Raw genomic sequence first — 24,812 nt, forward strand, 5'->3', positions numbered from 1 at the left:
CAGATGGATTAGATAGATGATTGATAGATATGATGGATGATGGATGGATGGATGAATGGATGGTTGGATGAATGGATGGTACAGATGATTGATCAATAGATAAATAGATAGACATGATGGATGATGGATGGATTAGATAGATGATAGATAGATAGACAGCCATGATGGATGATTGGATGGTAGAGATGACTGATCAATAGGTAAGTAGATAGACATGATGGATGGATGGATGGATGGATGGATGGATGGATGGGTGGGTGGATGGATGGATGGGTGGATTAGATGAAAGATAGATGGATATAAATAATGCACATAGTTAAGTTGATGGGTAGGTAGATCTAGAGAGCGCACACGTGGGGTTGGATAAACGGGTAGATAAGGCAGGTGGCAGAGACACAGATGGATAAGGAAGGAGGGAGAGAATTCTCGGGGTTGGGCAGACGATAGGGACGTGCTCACATGAAGGACGTTCGATTGGGTGGATGCCTTGGGTAATTTGGATGGACGAGGAACATGAGATGAGCGTGTGCCTAGCTGTGCACACGAGGTGTGGACAGAGCAGTTTGGCTGTCACCACCAGAGGCTGCACGGTCCCCAGTGGCCGTGTGCAGGCTCAGAGCTGGAGCAACGGGGGGCTGCTCAGCGCAAGAGGCCGGAGCCCCACAACTGGAGGGACCAAGGATGCAGCCCGCGTGCAGGAGCAAAGGCCCGGGAGCTGCCAGGACAGCCTCTGGGGGGAGCCCAGTGAAAGGCTGCAGAGCGCGAGTCGGCTGTGCAGGTGGACTGGCGCTCAGGAACCAGGGAGCTGTGGGCTCCTCCCACCGTGCCCCCACCCACCTCCTGGACAGTGCCCCCCATTCGGGGTGGGCCTCCTCCTGTCTCACGTGCAGGTGTCTCTGGGAAGGCCCTCCTCCACGCACCAGGAGGGGGCTTGCTCACCTCCCAGCCGCGTGTCCATCCCATCGGGTCGGCGTCCACCATGGCCATCTGCAATCCTGCACTACGAACGGCCGGCACTTCTGAGCCTCACGGGGACCGACCCTGAGAGGAGACGCCGTGGACATTGCCCCAAGTAAATCTGCATGCGTGATGGTCACGGTAGGAACATCCATGGCTACATACACCCAGTAAGCGTTCAAAGCCCTAAGAGCCACGAAACTCTAGAAAACAACTTCTGGGACGTATTGTATCATTTGATGCCCAAAATGTACAAATGCGCGTCTGTTAATAAGCTGTTGGATAAAGCCGTGTAATGGAGACAGAAAGAGGAGAGGGTGCAACCTTGTCAAATGGCTCTATGATGGAGACTCGATGTCTCATTACTTCAAAGAGGCTGCCCAGATCCTGCCAAAATCAGTGAGACATCCCCACAACCCACAGCACTCAAGACAGGAAACAAGAAAGTCGTGCTGCACCACGTGTCGCGGCCGGGGTGTGCAACAGGAGCACCGGGACTGCCTCGCTGCCCAGAGCATCCAGTGGCCCGTGCTGCTGGCCAAGGTCCATCTCCCCCCCAGTGAGGGGGCAGAGGAGGGCAGGGAGAGTCAGAGGCCTCACTGGGGGAGCGTGCCTTGGCAGCCAAACCGTGGAAAATCATGATTAGAGGTCAGACGTGTCTCAAGGCAGATGCTTTCAGACAATCTCCAAGTTTCTTTGAGGAACCATAAGAAGAAGATGATCTATAAAAATGCTGCCTGAACTGAGCACACCGCTGCTTGGCTCCCGGATGATTCTGAAGACAAGTATCATCGTTCCCCCTTGGGACCGCTCTGCTGGGTTAGACTTCAAGTGCGCCTTTGTTTCGGGGATGGGATCAGCAGCTGGCATGTGCCGAGCTGGGGGTCTGAGCCACGTCCCAACCCCTGAATTTTGTGTATTTGACATTCCTTTTTTAATTTTTTTTTATTGGTTGTTCACAACATTACAAAGCTCTTAACATATCATATTTCATACATTAGATTCAAGTGGGTTATGAACTCCCATTTTTACCCCAAATACGGATTGCAGAATCACGTCGGTTACACATCCACAATTTTACATGATGCCCTATTAGTAACTGTTGTATTCTGCTGCCTTTCCTATCCCCTACTATCCCCCTCCCCTTCCCTCCCATCTTCTCTCTCTACCCCATCTACTGTATTTCTCTCCTTGTTTATTTTCCCATTCCCTTCACTTCCTCTTATATATAATTTTGTCTAACAATGAGGGTCTCCCTCCATTTCCATGCAATTTCCCTTTTCTCTCCCTTTCCCTCCCACCTCTCATCCGTGTTTAATGTTAATCTTTTCCTCCTGCTCTTCCTCCCTGCTCTGTTCTTAGTTGCCCTCCTTATATCAAAGAAGACATTTGGCATTTGTTTTTTAGGGATTGGCTAGCTTCACTAAGCATAATCTGCTCTAGTGCCATCCATTTCCCTGCAAATTCCGTGATTTTGTCATTTTTTAGTGCTGCGTAGTACTCCATGGTGTATAAATGCCATATTTTTTTTATCCATTCATCTATTGAAGGGCATCTGGGTTGGTTCCACAGTCTAGCTATTGTGAATTGTGCTGCTATGAACATTGATGTGGCAGTATCCCTGTAGTCTGCTCTTTTTAGGTCTTTAGGGCCCAGTAATTTATTTGAATTAAATGTGTATCTTGAGATATTTTTCCCAAGGAATACAAACCAAAAAGGGTGTCGACAAATGATGGTCTGGGACCTGCACTGTGGAGTTACGGAACACCCTTTGGCCACATATCTTTACGACAGAACCACGGTCACACCCATTAATAAGGACGATCGTGTCACGGACATTGGGACATGATCCCGTGATTCTCATGGATAAAGTGCTCATGGTATCGCAGTGACACACCGGCACTAGACTGAGGCTGGAAACCGACTGAGTCAATGCGGGAAAGCAGAAAAGACACCAGCCGTGAAGAGACCCCCAAGGCCCCCGCACAGGGCTGAGATGTCGCTGAGGGTCCGGGGGTGGCTTGGACATGGGCTCCCAGGAACAGGACGTTGCATGGGCTGTGACCCGAGAGGCTGTGGACGGCTGCTCAGGGCACTTGCGTGCTATGGGGACAGGTCACACCGGTCATCGCCTCTTGCATCCCGCGGCTCCTGCCCCGCCCACCTCCTGACGTACAACCTGAGACCTCGGTGCCAGGATGGCGGGCGGCGTTCACTCCTTTCTTCCAGAGTGTCCACGGGCACAGAGAGAGGGTCTCTCGGGCCACGATGTGGGCTGCCAGGTTGTATTCATGCTGGGCCGAGGCCCCTGCTGAGCCGGGAGGAGAAGCGTGGTCCTGGGAGGGAGTCAGGATGGGGGCCCTTTGGTGACAGCCCAGAGCAGTCCAGGAGGACACACAGCACTAAATATCCCCAAGGCAACCAAACACCTGCTCCTCACGGGGGCCCAGTCCTGGCCTCGCCTCTCTGCCACACCTGGACTGGAGCTGGTCTGCAAGACGGAGAGCCAGCAGGCGTCCATGCGGGACTCGGCCCCCGCAGGATTCAGGGAAACCAGTCGTCAGCCAGCAATCGGGAGCCGCCGCGTGGGGTCTACCTGGTCGCATCACGAAAGGATGAGGCTGTGGGGAGAAGGGAGGGGCCCTGGCCGTGGGAAAGTCTCAGAGAAAGGGGGCGCCGCGGACATGGAACCTGCGGGGGAAAATGGAGAGTGCGTTTAGCGGAACGGGGGTGAGCCCCGCAGAGGGACTGTCTTAAGAAATCGGAAACGTAAAGGGTGATTGACGCTCAGTCTCATCTCTGAGCTCCATTAAAGGGGGAGAAACACGTCAGGGCGGGGTTCTCTGGGAGTGGGAGACGCCCCCACCTCAGGAAAGACGCGTCCTGCTGCCAGCACCGTCCCCGAGGGACAGACTGTCCCGTTCCCAGGGGGTAAGTCCTTCTCCTCAGGCTTCAATGACGGTCCTTCCCTGGCCTCTTGGGTGCTGTGACTGTGCACACTGGGTGCTGGGTGCAGAGAGGCCAGCTCACCCCATTGCAGCCACCAAGAGCTTCCTGGGTGCCAGGAAGAAAGCTTCCACTCAGCTCCCCCCGTGACGTGATCAGCCTCCACTGTGATCTGAAGGCAGCCTAAATCGTGCCTGTGGCCGACCCGTCTCCATTTTTTCTGCTTCACTCAAAAACTGGTTCTGATGACCTAGGTTTAACTCGTGGTGTGAAAGTGTTCTGCATCCGTCTGTCTTATGTGACTATGATGAAATACCCGAGGCACCCTTACTTTATAAAGAAAAGACGTAGATTGAGTGCACTGTTTTGGAGACGGGAGATCCAAATAGCCTGGCAGCAGCTTGGGCAAAGGCCCTGTGGCCGATGGCCGGAGCGAGTGCAAGAGGAAACACGTCAAGAGAAGCCGCGGATCTATGGTCCTTTCCAAAGGCCGCCCTCAGTGGACTTCAGAAATCCCATCAGGCCCCACCCCTTCAAAGTCCCAGTGCCTCGTCACACGGCTGCCCAGAGAAGCACACTGGTGACACACGAGGCTTTGGGGAACCCACCATGAACCCATTCCAAGCCGCAGCAAGTTCCCGGCCAATTCCTTAGGCGGTTGCACGCACTCGAGTCTCTGTGGCTGTCACAGACGGGCTCCTCCTTAAGGCTGTCCCCCATGTCGCGCTACGTTCCTCAGCTTTCTTACAGTCTCACGCGGTTATGTCCAAAGGGCAACTATCGAAGGCAGCCATCCATGCGGAAAAGGAAAAATAAATGAATGACCGTCGGGTTGACCTTGGTGGCTCTGAGCTTTGTTGGCAACGCCAGGAAAGACCTGGGGTGACAGCGTACTGGTGGACAAGGGCGTCAGGAAAATGTACACAAAGGAGCACTACTCAGCCAGGAAAAAGAGCGGAACTATGGCGTCTGCTGGCAAATGGAATCCGTCGGACTCGGGAGGTCAGGGGCAGGATGATTTCTCTCAGAGGCGGAAGCTGGAAAGAAAAAAAGGAAAAGAGAAGTCGGGGCCGATCTTCTCAGAACTGATTCCAGCCGATCGACGGCAGGTCGCGGCTGTGTGTGGCACCGCCAGGTCACACAGACAGAGGCACAGAGGCCGCCAGAGCCCAGGGCAGAGAGGTCCAGCCCCCAGGAAAGAGCCCCGCGGGAGCCCGCTTCTGGGACGCACCTGATAAGCCCCTGGCACCGGGCAGCGCACGGCCCAGCTCACAGGACAAGCCACAGGGCTGGGGGACGTTGGCATGCGGTGGCTGCTGTGTCACCGCAGGCCTGCGGCTCCGTCCAGGGCCACCACCTGCATCCGTGGGCTCTGATGGGAACGGCCCTGAGTGGAATGTGCCCATCTGCCCAGAGGGCCACGGGCGGGGGGCACCCCTGTGCGTCCACGGGGCAAGGCACACTCTGCCGTTTCTGGGACGTGCACCGCCTGGCGGACCCCCAGCTCCCACACTCGCAGGACAGCTGCCACGGCCCCTTCTCACGTGGGGTCCTCTGTCACCGGCCAAAGGGCCTCTTCCCTGGCCCTCTTCTGCCCAGGGCCACAGGGTCTGTGTCCCTCCACAGGGACACCCAGGGGCAGAGAGGGACAGGCTGAACGCGACGCACTCTTCCCCAGCCTGGGAGGGGACCCCCAAAACTGCCCCAAGGGAACGCTCTCCGGCCACCGCGAGAGTCCCCCCCCAGCATCCCCTTCTCCAGGCTGCGGCTCGGCAAACAAGAGGAGCTCCCAGCGCCCACGCCCCCCGCCAGGCCACAGTTCACCCTGCCCCTCTGCAGCAGGCACAGCAGGAAGGCCACCCAGGCCACCCACGTCCCCGTCGGTGCCGCAGAGCGCCAGGGCACGCCGTCTCCCAATCTGCCTGTGCTCAGTGACCCAGCTGTGCCACCAAGGCCCCTCTGCAGAACCCAAGCACACACAGAGCGCACACACACACACACACACACACACACACAACATGCACACAACATGCACCCAACACAGATGACACATACACAAAACACACACACAACACACACAACATGCACAGATAACACACATACATAACACACACACAACATGCCTACAACACAGAAAACACATACACAGAACACACACATAACACACACACAACATACAACACATAACTTACAACATGCACACAACACGCACACACAACACATGCAACATGCACACACAAAACACACATACACAAAACACACACAACACACAACATGCACAACATGCACACAACACAGATATCACATACACAAAACACACACATAACACACACCACACAACATGCCTACAACACAGACAACACATACACACAACACACACATAACACACACAACATGCACAGATAACACACAAAAAAACACCCATCACACACACAACACATAACTTACAACATGCACACAGCACGCACACACAACACATACAACATGCACACACAAAACACACATACACAAAACACACACAACACACAACATGCACACAACACACACAAAACACAGAGATAACATGCACAAAACACACATAACACACACAACACACAACATTCAACTCTCAAAACACACAACACGCACACACATAACACAACATACAACACACAACATACACACATGCACACACAACACACACATACACAACACACACATACACAACACACACAACATGCACATACAAAACACACACATAACACAAACACAAAACACACACAACACACACATATAACATACACACAAAACACACACAACACGCACACATAACATACACACACAACACACATATGCAAAACACACACATAACACATACACACACAACACACATAACTCATACACATAACATACACACCCAACACATAACATACACACACACATAAGACATACACAAAACGCACACACACACATAACTGACACACACGTAAGACGCACACACACAGCACATGTAATTTTCTGAACCAGTGGCGTCTAACCCTATGAGGAGAGGAGAAGCCCCTTGTCGGGGCAGGGTTACTGACCACAGTGTCTGGGTCCTTCCCTTCACAAAGCTTTGGAATTTCTAGAAATAAAAATGATCCATTTCTGGGCCATGAATCCCTTCCATTCTGAATGGTTTTTTTCTTTTTTCTTTTTTTGTTTGTTTTTGACACAGAGGATGGAACCCGGGGTGCTGAACCACTGAGCCACATCCTCAGTCCTTTTTTCTTTTTTTTTAAATAGGGTCTCACTAAGTTGCTGAGGCTGGCCTCCAACTTTCAATCCTCCTGCCTCAGCCTCCCAAGTGGCTGGGAACCCAGGCAGGCAACAGTGTTTTCAATCCTGAATCTTTCAAGAGACAAAGGGAAGCGTGGAAAATACAGCTAGCTTCACCAAGAGCTTTATTAAGTTTTTACCCAAAGGTTTTAGGGCATAGTTGGGGTCATTTGAACCCCCCGTTTCAGTAGTTCGTTTGCCTCATGCTTACGATTGACCCCACTTTCCACTCTGCCTTTAGGCGGACAGCACAGGACGGTGTAAACCTGAGTACTCCCTTCGGCTGTGGTTACCCAGCAGTACAATCGCCACGTACGCGGTTTCGTTGCACCAAATGATGAAAGTGGATCGCCATCCCTGGGCCAGGCTGAGTCGGAACGCGTTTGGGTAAGACCCAGTGACGGCTTCGCCCACCACGATCACTGTGTGTTTGTGTCCCAATCAGATCTGGGGAGGAAGCAGCCACAGCAGTCCCCAAATGTCCCCAAAGTCTCCCTGTAGAAATGGGCAGAAAAAGAAAGAAATTGAAGACCTTAGAAGACTTGGGCGACTTCTCCCGTGCTCCCGGACGGGCGGAATCAGCGTGGTCAAAATGGCCATGCTACCCAGACTTCAACACAGATTCGACACAATTCCTAGTCAAATCCCAATGACACTCCTCATAGAATTAGAAAAAGCAATCGTGAAATTCGTTTTGGAAAAATAAGAGGCCCAGAATAGCCAAAGCCGTCCTTAGCAGGAAGAGTGAAGCAGGAGACATCACCATACCAGACCTTAAACTATACTGCAGAGCGACAGTAACAAAAACAGCATGGTACTGGCACAGACCCGTAAACCAATGGTGCCGAATAGAGGGCACAGAGACTCACCCACAGCAATATGGTTCTCTCATCCTAGACAAAGGCACCAAAAACACACACTGGAGTAAAGATCGCCTATTCAACAAATGGTGCTGGGAAAGCCGGAAATCCATACGGAACAAAATGAAATTAACTCTCTCTCTCATTCTGCACAAAACTCAAAGTGGATCAACTACTTACTCACTAGACCAGAGACCCTGCGCCTAATAGAAGAAAAAGTAGGGCCAAGTCTTCCCCATGTCAGCCTGGGATCTGACTTGCTTAACAAGACGCGTAAAGTGTGAGAAGCAAAATCCATAATCAACCAATGGGATGGATTCAAACTAAAAAGCTTCTTCTCAGCAAAGGAAATAACCAATAACAGGAAGAGAGAGCCCACAGAGTGGGAGAAAATCTATACCCATCAGATAGAGCACTAATCCCCAGGGTCTATAAAGAGCTCAAAACCCTTACCACCCAATAATAACAATCATAATAACCCAGCCCAGTCAATGGGCCAAGGACCTGAACAGACACTTCTCAGAAGAGGATCTGCAATCGATCAACAAACATATGAAAAAGTGTTCAGCATCTCTAGCAATTAGAGAAACGCAAATCAAAACTCCTCCAAGGTTTCATCTGGCTCCAGTCAGAATGGCAGCTGTCAAGAATACAAGCCACAAGAAGTGTTTCTGAGGATGTGGGGGAACAGGCACACTCGTCCACTGCTGGTGGGACTGAAAATTGGTGCAACCGCTCTGGAAAGCACTATGGAGAATTCTCAGAAACCTTGGAAGGGAACCACTGTTTGACCCAGCCATCCCACTCCTTGGTTTGTACCCCAAAAACTTAAAATCAGCCCGCTACGGGGACATAGCCACATCCATGTTTACAGCAGCTCAGTTCACGACAGCTAAACTGTGGGTACCCTTCCACAGATGGATGGATAAAGAAAATGGGGTACATAGACACAATGGAATATTACTCAGCCTTAAAGATGAATGAAATGATGGCATTTGCAGGTAAACGGATGGAACTGGAGAACATCATTCGAAGTGGAGTAAGCCAATATGGAGAAACCAGAGGCTGAACGTTTTCTCTGATAAGCAGATGCTGATCCAGAGTGGCGGACGGGAAGAATGAAGGAACGTTGCCCTCTATTACACCACTGTACTATGGTGTGACTCTGCACCATGTGCAGCCACAGGAATGAGAAGTTGTGCTCCATTTGGGTACAATGCGTACCACGTGTCAAAATGCACTCTGCTGCCATGTGCCACTAATTAGAACAAATTAAAAAATAAAAAGTTTTAAAAATGGACAGATCAGCCAGTTAGTAAGCCCCCAAGATAAACACAGCTTCTTCACAGTAAAATCAAAAAGCACGATATATGCATGAATCCCAAACTACAAGGCTTACAGGATCGGGGTCTGTGAGGGAGGAAGCAGAGGGGAGTGTCAGGAATCCCGCAAGACTTAGAAACACAAGATCCCCGACATCACCCATTGGTCTGCACTGGACTTAGAGAAAGAGCTGAGGCTCCGAAGGGCCCAGTTCAACTCTACAGCACGCTCCTGGATCTGACCCCCAAGTTCCCTTCAGCACACAGCCCTTCCCACCCCCCCCTGCAAGTGGAATTCAAATTAAGCTTCACGGGGACAAGATAGATGAGGAGAAGTTCAGCAAAGCTGTTGTGTTAATCTGTGCAAAAACAGCTAGCGGGTAGCTCTGTGGAGGTAGCACGGTGTTCAGAAATAGAACCGCTCCTGAGAGAGCAAGGCAATGGACTTCATGTGAACGTGAACAATAAGAAGGGATCAGAGTGAAATCTGACTCAAATTTATTTTGAGAGAAAAAAAAGAATAAAGAGTAGAGCAACCTCCCAAAGGCAAAAAAAAAAAAAAAAAGAATACATCCTCATAGATCACTTGAAGACTGTAATTTTCTGTTTCAAAGAGAACGAAAATACACTCATAAAAAATGACACGTAACGTGAAGGCACAACGTGATTCAGAAACTGAAAAACTCAGAAATCCTCTGACAAGACCCGTTGAAAGAAGGAAAAGTGATTTCAGAGAAAAAGTAGAAAATTATAGGAGACGATGAATTAAAAATAACTTTGGAGAAATCAAAGGTGAAAAGGGAAGAAAATTTTCAATTTAAAAAAAGTTAAATATAGAAAAAGTATTTAAATGAGCAAAGGAGACCCAACCTGTTGCATTGACACTGCTAGAAACACCCCCAGACAACACCCCAACAAACGCTAAAAAAATCCCAATTCAAGAAAACCATTAAGTTACAGATTTGAAATGACATACCAAAGGAAAAAGTAACACCCCTGAGAACACTGAACCAGAAAACCCACAGGAAGATGTTATCTAGTGAAATTCCTGAACTTTAAATGAAAAGAATTCTAATCGTTTACACATTAAAAAGAGGATGTGACGTACGACATAAATAAAACTATACTGTTATCACAATTGAATGACAAGGCTTTATTCCAGTGAAAATAAACAGAATAAGTAACAAACGGGTGGGTAGCACATACTGTGTGGATACGCTAAACAAGGGGCTATTAAGTAACAAACGGGTGGGTAGCACATACTGTGTGGATACGCTAAACAAGGGGCTATTAAGTAACAAACGGGTGGGTAGCACATACTGTGTGGATACGCTAAACAAGGGGCTATTAAGTAACAAATGGGTGGGTAGCACATACTGTGTGGATACGCTAAACAAGGGGCTATTAAGTAACAAACGGGTGGGCAGCACATACTGTGTAGATACGCTAAACAAGGGGACGATTCACATTGCAGGTGGCATGGAGCAGGACGGCACAAGATTTCATCCTGCTACTCGGAATGACTCGTAATTATGCGTTGTTGGTTTCTGAGATTTCTTCATTTAATAGTTTTAGACGTGGCTGCTGAAATCTTGGAAAGCAAAACCATGGATAAGGAAAGACTATTGTACCAGACAATGAGTCCGGAAAGCAAGGATGACTTCTCGGTGTCCAAAGGACCCAAGAACCCATATAAGAAACCCTTGCAATGGAGAAAACCGAACCCCAGTAATAAGAACCCTAATGGAGTAAACCTTAAGAATTTAAAACCAAAAGTTCATGACTAAACTTTCTTGAAAATTGGTCACTTTTTGAGGAGTCCAGGAAAATCGATCCAAAACCTTAAATAAAGTGTAAGAATCCTGTTTCTACCCTGCCTTTTCTAGATGTTCCATGCTGCAGTGAAAAGATGAGTAGAAGAGGCTGTAAAAATAACAATTCCTGGAACCGTCAAAGAATCGGGGCGATGGTGCGGAGGGAAGGATCCAACAGGACGCCTGAAGGTCTGAAGCAAAGCGGAGGATAAAGGACTAACTTCAGAGGCCAGCTCAGGGAGTCCGGTGGTCTTATTGAGCTTGTCCGGTTGAGGAGGTTAGAGTCCCCGTCCTCCGCCAAGTCCCAAGCCAGCGATGCAGGGCCAACGGGGACGTCTGAGACCCAAGATGGACATTGCTTGACCTGGTTCTAGAACATGTTCCCTTTCCCCTTCTCGATTCAGATGACAAGCCTCGTGCATGGCCTCGGGTTCTCTTGTCCTTGCCTGTCCCTCGGGAGGTGAGCCATGTGTTGACCTGGAAGCCACTCGCGTGACCCATTCTGGAGAGCCGCGCTCCCAGAGAGCACATGTCCAGGGTGGGATTTTGGAAGCGGGTGGCCAAATAGTCTAACCGCAACAGGGACCCGGTGAGAGGTCGCCACCAACATCTCTACAGAGTCCTCAACAACCGTCCCCCGCTGTGTCCCCCGACTTGGTCATCCGTGTTTCACGGAGAGGCCAAGCAGGACGCTCCAGGGCCACCCACAAGGTCACCAGGCCCCCAGCTCGCCACACCTGAGAATTTCCATTCAACGTTGTCGGGTTTCTTGGGAGAGCTCTCTCTCCACAACCCCCCAAACTTTCTCAGGTTTTCTGTGTAGAAAAAAAAAAAAGTGCTTCATTTTTGCCCTTGAATCTAAGGCTCCTGGAAATCAAAGCCAGGAAGAATTCCTCCCGTTATTTTCTGCGTCCTCCACGGAGGCCACTAGTCCTTCAGCCCAGGAAATGGTAGCCGATGGGACAATCAGGAGGGAGGTGAATGCAGCTCCAAAGTCACGAGCACATGGTGTAAAAACGAGTGGGAGACCTGGGCTTGGGAGAGCGTGCCTGTAATCCCAGCAACTCAGGAGGCTGAGGCAGGAGGATCGCAACTCGGAATCCAGCCTCAGCAACTCAGCGAGACCCCGAGCTACTTAGCGAGACCCTGCCTCAACATAAAACATAAAAAGGGCTGTGGATGTGGCTCAGTGGCTAGGCACCCGTGGTTCAATCCTCAGTACCAAAAACAAGCACAAAGTGGGAAAATCATGCAGGCTCAAACGTGTCCCAGAGTGACATGACTTCCCGTGACCTAGAGTCTACGTGACAACACGCGACCCCCGGCACCCGCTGGATTGTGAATCACTATTTGTAGTCTACCCTAAAACAGAGTGAAAGTCACGTTGAGAGAGACACAGAAACCAACTCACACAACTTAGCACAAACTTGATTCTTTCCCGATGGCTTCTGACCTGGATTTCTGTGGCTCGTGGAAGACCACGGGTACGAGCTCGTTTTAGGTGACACTCTTGATCCAAGCGTCATTATAAATGTTCCATATTCTGTTATCTCCTCTGTCGTTTTTCTGGAATAAGCTCACGCGTGGGCTTCGCTGCATTATTTCTCACGGGTGTCCAAAAGAAAGGGAATCTGCGCGCCTTAGGAAACGAGATACCTACCACCCAGTGGACAGCCTCTGCGTCCTCAAGGACGATTCCAAATTCCATTTCCAAAATTCTAAAAAACTGACCCTTCTTTTTCACTCCGGCTTCGTTTAAAACAGTTTGCCCAGGCACCTCTGCCCACGCCTCAGCCGAGTATGAATCTAGGTGACCGTCACCAAAGAACCGCCCAAGAAACACGTTCTGCAGAAACACAAGCGGCACATCGTTTTTTTAATAATTTACAAGGGACAATGAGTCTTCCCATTCCTGGCCCGTCGGCAGAGACTGTCCTGTGTCCACCCTCCCCTGGCTGAGACTCCAGGCTACCCTGCCTTCTTGGATGCCTCTGACACATCTTCAAGGTGACTTTGCTTCCAAGGTCAAGAGACACATCGCTGGCAGGAATAGACCTCGGCATGGACAGCCTGCTCCTCTGTAGCTCACCTTTCGACCCATTGCTTTCTCTTCTCCTGTGTTCCCCAGATGCCGCGTCTTTGCCAGCATCCCGTTGGGATCATTGATAGAGAGCCTGGATATTTGGAAAACTCCCGTCTTTGGAAAGAGTTCCCAGGCTGCGGTTTTGCAAACTGCGGAGCCGCAGCCCTTGGAGATGTATGCTCCTTCTATCGACGCGGAGTGAATGGGAACCTGGGCTTACCTGCATCATCCCAACCCTCTGCTTCACGGCATCCTTTAACAGCCTCCCCGACGCGGTCGCCGAAGCAGAGAAACTTTGCACACAGTGAAGCCGGGGTGTGGTGGCGCGCGCCCGTGATCCCAGCGGCTCGGGAGGCGGAGACGGGAGGATGGCAGGTTCAAAGCCAGCCTCAGCCATGGCGGGATGCTAAGCCACTCAGGGAGACCCTGTCTCTAAATGAAGTATAAAAGGGGGCTGGGGACGGGGCTCAGGGGTCAAGTGCCCCTGAGTTCAATCCCTGGTGTATCCCCCCCCAATAACGAAAGCGTTGACAAGCCCAGTTGGGTGATCTGTATGTCTCACAATGTCGTCGTGTGTCAGCAGCTCACTCTTCAGTTACTAGGTACACCCACCAGACACACGTCCCTCCTCCTTCCATTCTCCCGTCCATCCTCCCAGACCCTCTCAGCCAAGACCCTGTTTAATCTGCACGCGCTCCACAGCCCCTAATTTAGTGAATCCTCAAAGCGGACTCAGGCAAGAAGCAAATAGGAAGGAGAAAGGTAGAAGACATGATTTAAGAAGTCATGCTGCCGTTACCTGTGCAGCTTGAAAGGAAGATGGAAAAAACACGGAGACATGCCGCACAATATGGAGCTGAAGTGCAGAATACAGAATTATACACTCAGGGTGATCACGTCCCTAGGATGCGAATGACAAAGGAAAGGGCTGGGAGGAGAGTCACTAAAACGGCAGCAGTCGACGTCTGCTATAATGATAGAAAGAGGGGGACAGCCCACGTGGGGGACCAAGAGACTCAGACTTCAGCCTCATGCTGACTTCTGGGGAGACAGAAAAGATGAAGGGGCCGGTGCAGGTGAGAGCCAGGCTGATAATACCATCCTGATTCTCGGGCTCCACCGTGTCAGCCTCCTTTAATGACCGTATGTGGACCAAGGGTGACACGGGTCCCTTTACTGGCACTCAATGTGATTTTCCTTGCTCTGATTAACTCCTATAATTTGTATATGACGTATGTATATATGAATAATTACATATATATATATATTTTTTTTTTTGTAGATACTGCAGCTTGAACCCAGGTCTTTGGGCATGCTAGGCAAGCACTTCACATATACTTTTAAAGACATTTCTCTTTTTACTTTACTTTCTTCTTTTGGAAAATAAAAAGAGCTGGATTCTAAAAACTGCTTTGTCACCACCTGAAAGAAATAGGGTTGTATCAAAACAGTAATGTATGTGTGTGTAACCTGTACTTACGGAGCAGTTACTATGTTCCCTGCGAAAGTTACTGATTCCAAGAGGAAATCATTCTCGTCAGATTCCGACAAAAACCAGAAACTGGTGAAAGAGAACAACTCACTTCAGACAAGCGCTATCTCACGGACTTTCTAAAATCGCACAAGAAATTCCACCCCCTTCTGCCTATGTCCCCTGTTCTTGGAACGCCTCTCACCTATGCCCCTAGAGAGGTCATGCTGCTGAAAAGATGTGCCTGCTCACACCAGCACCTGCACCAATGAGCTGAGGCCGAGTCCTGCCTGGGGCCTCCAAGCTTTGAGAACTCTGTACCCAAGCAGCCTCCCGGCCTCCCTTCTTGCTAATGCAAACTTCCTCTTGCTGCTCAGCAACTGGGATGAGGAGGAGGTGAGCCAGTAAATCCCCAGTACACCTAACTAAATCCAGATCCTGGAGGATGCAAGCCGTCTCCCGAACCAGCCCGACTCCTTGGTTTCTTCCGCTCTTAACCTGGAATCGCAAGGGAAGGACGCAGTGAGTGCAATTCCCACCTCACCTCCCTGTGCTGGTCACTTGTCTGTTCCCCTCACCGTTCGCATCGCGCACACACACGCCTTGTCCTTGACTAATCTTGGGCTCAGTAGAAAGCACCATCCAAACCAATGCCTGCTCAGTGAGGGCAGGCCCTGAGTGCTCTGTGGGCCCAGGGAAGGGGGTCCCTCCTTTCAGCCCGCCAGCGGGGTGAGAATCCCCATGGTGGGGTGCAGTTGCCTGGGCTCCCCACAGCTTGATCCATAAGTCACTCTCCTGCAAGCGAGCACGCCAGGGCGCTAGGGCCGTGCTAAGGGCTTGCAAACATCCCGTGCCAGGGCCACACCTCCATCCACAGCATGGTCATCTCCAGGCAGGCCCGGACAGGGACCCAGGCTCCCCCCGATGACCACAGAGAAATGTGGGGGGTCGTGAAACAAGTGCAGGGAGGACCCAACGGGAAAGAGCTGGTTGACCCTGGGTCGGTGGTTCCTGGGCACTGAAGCCTGGGGTGGGGCGGGGCCCGCTGTGCCCACACCCAGAATTCTCCTGGAAATGTTAACTGCAGGGGACAGTATCACGCACGGGCGGTGCTTCCTTAGGGAAAAGAGAAGAGGCCTCATCCAATGACCAGGCTGTTACCCCTCTTTATGTTTGGGAGCAGAGATTTCCAAGGGCATTCTGTCCTTGTGGGTTGCAAAAGGCCTGGAGGAGCGTCCCCGAGGGGACAGGGCATCGTGCCCTCCACCAGCTCCTGAGTGTTTCCACCTCCCCAAGGGCCTCCCTGGAGGCCCGAGCTTTCTTTGAGGCTGCGTCCTCCCCATTCCCTTCTCAGGGCGAAGAGACACCTTCTCAAAATTGTTTAGTTTCCTAAGAAAAGAAAAATAAGCGTTCTCCCCCCAAATTTACATTACAGATTGCATTTCGGACCCGATGGGAATGGGTTTGTTTATTTTTTCTCCAGATGACATCATCTGCTTCCCAGAAATAAATTAAATCCAGTTTTCAACTCGGCTTTAAAAAAAAAAAAAAATCTCTTCTAAATAAGCTGGCAATAGATTGTGCATAAATACAGACTTTTACAATATATTTGTTCCACTCCTTGTGAATAAAGACGTGTATTTAGTATATATTTATATGTTACATATATATTTTTAATAACCATGATATAACTATTTACTTGTCACTTTCATACATGTACCATAGATATAAAAATACATATTTATACTACGAACGAGTAATCCAATAATTATGATTACATAAAATATAAGTACATGTGTAGATATATTATAGATGTATGTATAACATGTGTATGTGTCGCATACTTATATATGATATTGCATATGATTATAATGATATATTATTATAATTGCACAATTGTACATAATAAAGGTATGATATTTTGGTATTAAATATATGCAATTTGCATACTGCATATATGTCACCCCGTGATAAGCAGATATGCAGCAGATATGTTACTTAGTTATATAGACATAGCCAGATGACATGTAAACGCAATTGTATGTACCCTTGTGCATGCATATACATATCATGCATTTTATTTGTAGATTCTGTTTTTCTTTTACGGATCATTTCATTTGTGCAGATGTGTTGAGTGCATGTATTGGTTCTATACGTATCACATGTCTGAAATGATCTACAACAATGAGATTTTGCATGTAAACTCGGAGAATCACCTCCTGAGCGGAAACAGACTTGATTTAATTGGATTTGTTGGTTTTCAAAGGAACACATGGAGTGTTCTAGCCAGGGTAAAAGCAGTTAGCAAAAAGTACCCAGGAAAGCTCAGGTTGGCTGGGCTGCACAGTGCATCACCAAACCTGCTCACAGCGTGGTGTTTAAACCCCTCTGATGGCACTTGGGGGTTCCAAGCGTCCATGAGGCACGCCTCCGGCAAGCTCCGTCCAGGGCCGGGAGAACAGAACGGCCCCCAGAGGGTGCACCATCAGGTAACGCTGTGGAGTGGAGAAATCAATCCCCCGGCCAAGCTGGGTCCATTTCCTGGGCGATTCGGCACTGTCTGGAGTCAGTCGGTCATGCTGATGCTCTTGACAAGTTAGGTTTCCACTAGACTTGAAGCATGATCGTGAATTCAAAATTAACGGGGCAGAAATTGCAAAGCTTTTGCAGTGCTTTCTGGGAGTCTCTGCTCTGTCTCATTTTCCCCTGGAGTGAGGACTGGTTGCTGGACCTACCGGGGGCACCCAGCAACCCACAGACACTTGTTGGTGCCAGTATTTTGCGGAGCGGGTGGTGCTGGGGATTGAACCCACAGGGGCTTTGCCCCGGAGCCACATCCCCAGCCCATTTTGCATTTTTATTTTAAATCAGAGTCTCGCTGAGTTACCTGGGGTCTTGCTAAGTTGCTGAGGCTGGCCCCGGCCTCCTGAGCGGCTCAGATTACAGGTGTCTGCCACTGTGCCTGGCGCGATGCCAGTACTGATGACCCAGACCAGCCAGCAGACCTGTGCGGGGCCCCACTCCCTCTTGGCCACTCTGTGGGAAGTTGTAGCACCCCCAACCCACACATGCACCATCCTCCTCACCCTGAGGACCGTGAGGCATTCCCGGAGCCTCCTGATAGAGAAGAAAGGACCAGGATTGCTTGGCCGACTCACCCACGGTCTCTGTTTGGTGGGGCACAGCTCGTCTGCCCTCTCAGCTCGGAAATCTTTGCCCGTCAGCCCGTGAGAGGCAGCCCTGAGCTCCGTCCCCTGAAGAGACCTGGCAGGCATCTTTGGAGCTCATCAGCTGAGCCGCGAAGAAATCCTCACAGAGGGGCTTCCGTTCAGGGCACAAGCGGCCACCTGTCTGCAAGACACCACCTCTTGGAAAGCCAAGAGGAGCTGTTCAGTTTGGGATCGATGGAGTCTTTGAAAAGATAAACCATGCGTTGCAGAAAGACGCGCTGTCTTTGTAGAATAACTCTCTGCCTGGAATGCAAAGGGATCTTTCTTCATAGAGATGTTTACTTGACCAGCCCGGTAATAGCTTTTTATTTCTCATCCAAGAATTTCAAAAAAAAAAAAAACGCCTGTGCATGCAGAACAGAAACAAGGAGAGTCGTCATTTAAAGTACTCAGGGAAATCCTGAGATCCCCGAGAGGAAAATGTCATGATAGGAGACTTCTGCCCAGTGTCTGCTTGATTTCACCAGACGCAAAACACTCTTCATCTTATGCCCCAAGAGAAATTTGTGAGGGGAGGAGGGAAAAAAGCTCTTATGATACACACCTGCTGCTTGTGACTCCAATTTCCCATAATATTTGTAGCGTTTGCTCTGTTGGCATCACAAAAAAACAGTGAGAAGCAAAATGGATATTGAGTATCGCCAGCAGAGAGTATGCGCACAATGAAAAACCACTCTTTAAATCATTTTATCTGCTTCAGCCTCGGTGTCAGGCATCCCAGACAAATTTTTTCCATGAGTCAATAAAATGTCTGGATGGGGCACACTCAGTCTGAGGAGATTTTGAAAATGCAGCTTCTAGTGAAAGCAGGCAAATATTTTTTGATATGTATCTTTTAGTTGGACACAGTACCTTTATTTTGTTTATTTATTTTTATGTGGTGCTGAGGATCGAACCCAGGGCCTGGCACGTGCCAGGTGAGCGCTCTACCGCTGAGCCACAACCCCAGCCCTAAAAAGCAGGCAGATTTAACCCATAGGTGTCCCCTCCCAAGTGTTTCTCAGAGGGCAGCCACCGTGTCCCCAGGTGGCAAAGACGTGATTGCAGGAGTCTGTCTTGATTCCTTCAAGTACCCTCCACAAAACCAGCACGGACATAGATGGCAGGTGGTTCTGAGTCTGAATGCAAGATCTGGGATCCACTTCTTGTTTGTTTACGTATCCGTACCACATTCCCAGAGAGGCTCAAGAAAACACCCATGAGATCAAAGAGTCGGAATGAAACTAAAGTCAGAGACATCTGTCAGCTAGTGCTGTGTAACAAATCGCCCCAGAGCTTGGCAATAGAAAGCAACATCTAAAATACGTCTTGTAGGGGAAAAAATAATAATAACATCTATTTGAAGCTTAGTCTATTTGAAGTCTATTTCAAATCAGTTTCATTTCTTCATGAGAAGCTACGTAAAATTAAGTATGACACGTGATCGGATGCAGAACGCATTACCAAAGTAAAAACACTTTCCTGAGCCTGTCTACCTTGACTTGCAGCCTTTCCTTCTAGCTACGGGGTTTGAGAGGTGTTTGCTATGACGGTCACTTGGCATGGTCTTTACTCTTCATGGGTGGGGATTCTGGGTTGCTTCTTATTTCATAGCTTGTGTTTCTGTTTTGCCTGATCTTCATAACGAGGGTGTATCATTTTAATGCAAGGAATAGATAGGCACGGTGGTGCACGTCTGTCATCCCAGTGGCTCAGGAGGCTGAGGCAGGAGGATCGTGAGTTCAAAGCCAGCCTCAGCAACTTAGGGAGGCCCTAAGCAACTCCGTGAACCTCTGTCTCTAAATAAAACACAAAAATAGAGCTGGGGATGTGAATCGGTGGTCGAGTGCCCCTGGGTTTAATCCCTGGTACCACAAAAAAATCACACGACAGTCTCTATTTTTGTCCCAAGTACTGCTCAAAGAGGTCCAACTGGAAAGAGAGGTAGGCTTTGATCTGACTTATTCAGCTGTCCATCTCCAAACACCTGATTCAGAGCCAAGTGCCTGGCCAACCTGCTTCCTGTCGAATTTACACACAGCCAGACGCCTATAATCCCAGGGGCTTGGGAGGCTGAGGTGACAGGATCTCAAGTTCAAAGGCAGCCTCAGCAATGTAGAGAGGCTGCAAGCAACTGAACAAGACCCTGTCTCCAAATAAAAAGTAAAAAAGGGCTGGAGATGTGGCTCCGTGGTTAAGCACCCCTGGGTTCAATCCTCAGTACCAAAAAATAATAACAATAAAATAAAATAATAAACAGCCAAAGATCATCAACACAAAGTGCAGACGGACGAGTGCTCGGGGCAGGGCGAGGGTGTGAGTCTTATTTTTCCTCCCCTCTCCACCCATTAATTGAAAGCCCACCATATTCATATAGAGAGCTGTTGAAACTGCATCCCAGAAAAGCTCCATCCTGCCATTATGGACAAACCCCGCACGTTCCCACCTGTTAAGCTTCTGCACGCAGCTCCTGTCATCTCTGAAAGTTACATCAGACGGGCCTGAGTCTCCCTTCCATCTGCTTGCTGCAGATGGAGGTGCGGATGCTACACCTTGATTCGTCTTGGGTGCTCCTGCCCAGCCCCAGCCTCCCGCCTGCTCCCAGTCGATGACAGAGCGTGGCAGCCGTGCAGGAGACGCCCCTCCGCACCGCTGACCTGTGGGGCTGGTGAACTCCGGGTGCTGGGGTCTGTCCTGGGAGCTGTGGGACCCCTGAGCCCCACCCACTCAGTGCCAGGAGCATGGAAAAGGAATCTTTGCATATAAGGGTCTTGAGGGTATTGAAGTTCAAGTAAGGACCTGGACAGGAGGTCTTGATGGTCATCTTGGATTGAGGGTGAATGTAGGGTGGACTGGAAACCCAGGGACACTTGTTTTTGTAAGAAAGAAGAGAGGACCCACAGATGTGGAAGGAGAGCCATGCGGAGAGGCAGCAGGGACTGGATGGACGTAGGCACAAGCCAAGGGACGCCTCTGGAGTCATCAAGACCCAGAAAAGACAGGGACAGGTTTTCCCTGGGGCCTCTGGAGGTAGCACGAGGCGGTGGACACTGTGGTTTCAGATTCCTCGTCTCCGAGACGGTGAGAGATTAATGCATTTCTGTGGTTTAAGTGCCCTGGTTCCTGTACCTTGTCACGGCAGGTCTGGAAACAGCCATGTCCCCAGATGGCGTCCTGCACGCCTGAGCCTGCCCTGGCATCTGCTGCTCAGAGGACCTAAAAGGACACTCTTTAAAACAAGGCTCAGGTCTCTGTCCCCTGTGCCCACGTCAGGATGTGACTGATCCCGCCTGCTCTCTGCATCAGGACTTCTCAGCTCTGGTGACCTAAAGTATCCCCAGAAGGTGCTCATCGCTGGAGAATGCAGGCCACGGGAGACAGGAAGACACCCCCCAGTGTCACAGAAGTCCGCATGTAGCCTGGGGCTAAATAACGCACCAAGAGCACATCCCGGACCCTGGGAGGGAGAGAGTCAGGGCTGCTGAGCTTCCAAAGTCACTTCAGATGCCACTCGGTCCTCAGACTGTCACCCTGACACATCAGCTGAGAAAGTCAGAGCGTCCCCACCGTTTTTGTTTTTTTTTTTTAACTCCTAGATTCTTTGGTGACACCAAAAAAAAAAATTTTCTTTTCCAGCGTCTCATCTGAAGATGTTCTGAAAACCAAAAGCGTCCGCCGCCGCCTCTTCTTGAGCAAAAAAACCCGTCTCAGCCTGTGGTGTCTGGCACCCAATCGAGTCTTCAACGTGGAATGGACTTTTCTTCCCACCCTTCTGCCTGGGGAGTCGTGGTGGGGTCTACAAAATGTGGAAGGAGAACTGGCCCGATTCTGTGACTGAGTTGGCCGGGCTTCCCCGCATTGATCCACTGGGAATGGCTCCACCAGAGGTCTTTCTGGGACAGCCCGCTGCAAAGCACAGATTCTCAGCGCACGCACGCACCCACCCGCGCGCGGGAGGCAATTGCGGGCAGCTCAGGATGCTCACGGCTTAGTGAGACTGCAGCGTGGGGTTAGGGAGGGCTGACGCACTGCCCACAGCCCGCAGGACTGAGCAAAGCTAAGATCTCCTTTGTCATGGAATAGGAATCCTATTTGCTAGCATCTTCACGTGCAAAGACCAAATGGATGCAATGCGTTGCCGGAAACCTGTGACCATCAAAACCACCACAAAGCAGGCACTGGTTTTTGTGACTGGGGAAATGAGCGGGAGGACCCTGTTCTGACTGTTGCTGTGGATGTAGAACCAGTGACTATTCAGCTGATCACGGGCGTCACCTGAAGGTGGCTTTTAGTGTTTGAGCAGTGATAATGTTTATGGTTTTTTGTTTGTTTGGTTTTTTGTTTGTTTGTTTTGGACCATGGATTGAGCTCTGGGGTGCTTCACCACTGAGCCACATCCCCAGCCCTTTTTTTTATATTTTATTTAGACAGGGTCCTGCTGAGTTGCTTGGGGCTTTGAACTTGTGATCCTCCTGCCTCAGCCTCCACAGCCTCTGGGATTAGAGGCATAAGCCGGTTTGATTGGATTCCATAACTCAGTCTCAATGGAAGAGTCAACTACCGCGGGGCGCCAGGGCCCTCACCTGTAAACCCAGCTTCTCAGGAGGCTGAGGCAGGAGGACCTCAAGTTTGAGGCCAGCCTCAGCAACTCAGACAGACCCTATCTCCAAATAAAGTGATGGAAAGGGGTTAGCATGTGGCTCAGAGGTGACCCTTGGTCCTGTGGCCATAAGCTTCAGCGAGATAATTAACGGGCCATTTCTTGACCTTGGTCTCTTCGTGGAAAACACGTTTCTCAGTCTTGGTCCCACTGATCTTTAGGGCCACCTATTTTGTGGTGGGACCGTCCTTCGCTCTGTGGGGTGTTTAGCAGCATCCCTGGTCTCTAGATGCCAGGAGCAACCCCCACAGTTGACCATCAGAAACGTCACCAGACATGGCTAAATGTCCCAAGAGCAGGAGGCACCACCATGTCCCCAATGTATCCCCCAAAGTCGTATAATTTGAAGACCCAGCCAGGGGGCTGGAGCTGGGTGGCATGTGGCGGGCTAAAAATGGCAGAAGGCAAAGGAGTCCCCAAAGAACCACTTTAAAGTAAAGGCAGAGTCCAGGGGACTATCAGATGGCCGTGAAAATCAAACCAGACGGCAAATCAGCTTGGGTCCACCCAGAAACGGGCAGCCAGAACGCTAAGAAATAAGGATGGCATTCCACCCGTTTGGGAACAATGACCTTTAGGGTCGACCAGGATACAATGTCACGACGGCTCTGCACCTAAGGAAGGGAGGTGCTTTTGGGTCTCAGAATTCTGCATGAGAACGCCACTTGGATAGCTTTCATTCTTCCCACGGCCCGATTTCTTAAAAGCCGTACGTTTTGCATCTCATTTGGGGGCTGCACTTACACTGATCAAAGATAATGACATTCTCAGAGCGAGCGCAAGACACCATTCCCCAGCTCGGCCTTTTTGGAAGACAATTTGTTGAAACAGGTTTTCCGGGGAGGCTGGGGAGCGGGGGGAAGTACTCCAACCTGCGTTGCTGTGGCAACTTCTGCAAAAGCCAAGGAGACACTGTGCTGCTTTTCGGGGAGTGCGGCGGTTTGACTTCTTAAAATACCACTGATCTCCGTGGAGCTGAGAAGCAACCAGCTGGGGATGCAGAGGAGGATGAATTTCATGCCTCTCCCCGGGGTGCTGGAAGGTCAGGCTGAGATGAAACCTTTTTGTAGATACAACGACGACATGCGGAGTTGGAAGAGCGACTTCAGGTGCACCTGGGCGGAGAGAGAGGCACTGGGCACAGGGTGTCCTACTCAGAAACTAGCCGAGTCGGCCCTGTGCCAGGACCACTGAGCTGAAGAGGATTATCTGGGGCTTGGCGTTCATTTGAACGCAGTTCTCGGTGCACACGCCGAGAAAGCTGCGTAGCAAACCTGTCCTGCATCAGTTGCTGTGATTCATTCCCTTCTGGTCCTCCAAGCGCTGGCCGCCATATTGCTTCTGCACTGGATTTCCCATGTGGCCTCTGACCTTCTCCAAACTGGCAAGAGTGGTAGAGATCCGGCTGGGTTCAGGGTCCAATGGGGTTTATGCAGGGGAAGAAGAAGTAAAGGCTGTGTCTCGAGCCTTGTTTTAAAGGAGAGAAAAAATAATCTATCCTAGCAAATAAATGGAAGCAAGTCTCGCACACAGGGGAGGAATCATGACGTCAAGCTGGGACACCAAACGTGAGGATGTCAATTTTCCTGGAGCTTCAGATACTAACTGAGAGGTTAAAGGCATCCACGGAGAATGCTTTTCAAAGCATCCTCTTCTATTTGCCTTTCTTTCTTCCATGAAGGCTGCATGCTAAAGGGTAAAGAAGTTGGGGATTTGGGGTTGGGCAGCCTATTTGGAAAGCCCATTTGTGTCATTTACCAGCTCCACAACAAATCACTCCTCTAAGCCTCGGTTTCCTTATCTGCAAAATGGGAGCAAGAATGCACAGTACAGACGGGACCACGTAGCATAGAGAGCTCCCCCGTGTTCTGCACACAGACAGCAAAACTGTATTCCCATCTCTCCCTGCTGGGTAAAAACTTATTGGCCATATGCAGGGATTTAACGAAAGCAAACCTCAGTAATTCCTGAAACTGCTAAAGACAACTCTCCTCCTTTCTTCAATGTCTTTTTTCTAGTGTAAACTCGGCTTGGTAGTCAGTGTGGTAGCTGTGAACTTCAAAGACGTGGCACCAGGACTATAATTTTGGGTGCTAACTCGGGGCTGCCCCTGTGGCGACAGACACATTTAAAATTCACAGGCGCATGGTGCACGCCTGTCATCCCAGCAGCTTGGGAGGCCGAGGCAGGAGG

At 50.1% G+C, this 24,812-nt stretch overlaps 1 long non-coding RNA gene across 1 annotated transcript; it reads right to left on the bottom strand.

Annotated features, from left to right (window-relative positions):
* Window positions 1-2,293: 2,293 nt before the first annotated feature.
* Window positions 2,294-18,607, bottom strand: LOC120890332 (uncharacterized). The gene is made up of 3 exons (XR_005734519.2): window positions 17,909-18,607; window positions 7,517-7,695; window positions 2,294-4,940 (listed from the first exon to the last, which is right to left on the bottom strand). It is a non-coding gene; the product is annotated as an uncharacterized LOC120890332 (long non-coding RNA).
* Between the last annotated feature and the right edge of the window lie 6,205 nt (window positions 18,608-24,812).

The sequence above is a fragment of the Ictidomys tridecemlineatus genome, chromosome Y (genome assembly GCF_052094955.1).
Source record: "Ictidomys tridecemlineatus isolate mIctTri1 chromosome Y, mIctTri1.hap1, whole genome shotgun sequence".
Classification (NCBI taxonomy): domain Eukaryota; kingdom Metazoa; phylum Chordata; class Mammalia; order Rodentia; family Sciuridae; genus Ictidomys; species Ictidomys tridecemlineatus.